Source organism: Echinops telfairi, unplaced genomic scaffold, assembly GCF_000313985.2.
Source record: "Echinops telfairi isolate 266 unplaced genomic scaffold, ASM31398v2 ScPeMD7_17;HRSCAF=63, whole genome shotgun sequence".
NCBI classification, from domain to species: Eukaryota; Metazoa; Chordata; class Mammalia; order Afrosoricida; family Tenrecidae; genus Echinops; species Echinops telfairi.
The window spans coordinates 8037014-8038424 of NW_022103914.1; positions in this window are offsets into that span (position 1 = coordinate 8037014).

Genomic DNA, 1411 nt, shown 5'->3' on the forward strand with positions numbered 1-1411 from the left:
GAAGCTTTGCCGTATACAGATGCAGGTGTGTGCATACACACCCCACTGTGCGCGTTAGTTCATCCTCATCAGCGCGCCACGTTCTGTTGTGTCAAGCACAACGTAGCTGTCCTAGTTAATGGGCATGAGGTTGGTTTGCAGTTTCCGGTTGTTACAGAATGGCACCGCCATGGGCACTGTGGAACAGCGCCATCCAGTGGACTTTCTGCTGTAGTGGGAATGGTCTGTACAGTAGCCAGCCAGAGGGGGGCTTGTCTTGTTTTCCAACAGCTTTATGGGCATGGCATCACATGTCATACAATTCAGTAGTACCGTCTCATCAAGAAGAGTTGGACAGTCAGTCATCACCACCATCAGTTTGAGAACATTTTCTTCAAACTTGTACTTGTTATTAGTGCCACATTTCCCTCCAACCTCCCCTGCCATACCCTCAAGGGACCACTCATCCAGTTATTTCTCTATAGATTTACCAATCCTGGATTTCATGTGCAGAAAAACTTTTTTTAAAAAAATCAAAAAACTAACAAGAGTAACGAAGTAAAACAGATTAAAATCTCAATGGAAAAGCAAGCAGTAAAAGTGAACATCTAGAACCAGTTTAAGTGGATCCTAAGGAAGATTAGTGAGAGGGCGCTGGTCTTCAGCCTGATTGTACCAGCGGCCATCCACTTTGCAATGCACTCTGCATGGCCAGAGGGGATGCCCCAGGGGCTGATCCCACCTGTACTTCCTCTTCACTTTTTTTTTTTTTAAAGGAAAGTGAAACCACTGGGGAATGGGTCTGAGGGGCACACGGGCTTCTTAAGCACTTACGTGTGAGCGCTGTGATGAAGCACAGACATGCCGGGTTTCATTACACAAAACGGACGCGTGTGGTCAGTCCGTGGTTAATTTCTTGGACAGCAAATCCGAGCAGAGGCCTTTACGGGAACAGGTATGTAGTCCCAGGGGTAGGCTTCCAAGGTCATCAGCTGGCCCCGGGCTCAACGCCAGAAGACACTCCATGAATTTAACTGTGATCCCTTCCTCTGCTCCAGGCCATGAATACCTACCGGAAGCATAAAGGAGAACTATAACCCTCCTTAGTTTTTGTGCCTTTAGAATTGTTAATTCAGAGAGCTTGTCTGATTATTCCTGGGCTCGCTGCCCTCCATGATGACGCAGCCGGGATTTAGACAGTTGCTTCTCATTTTTGAGAGCTAGGGCCTCGGAAACCCTGGGAGCAGTTCTCCGTTGCCCCACGGCGGTGGCATCTAGGCGAGTAGGCACTGACAGGAGGGCAGCGGAGCCTCAGCTGGGTTGATGGGAGGACATGGGACCCTCTCAAGCTTTCTGCCACGTTTATTGCATGGCAAAGGGATATGGGGATGCTGACATGAAAAAGGAAATGTTTGTAAATCCACACGATACT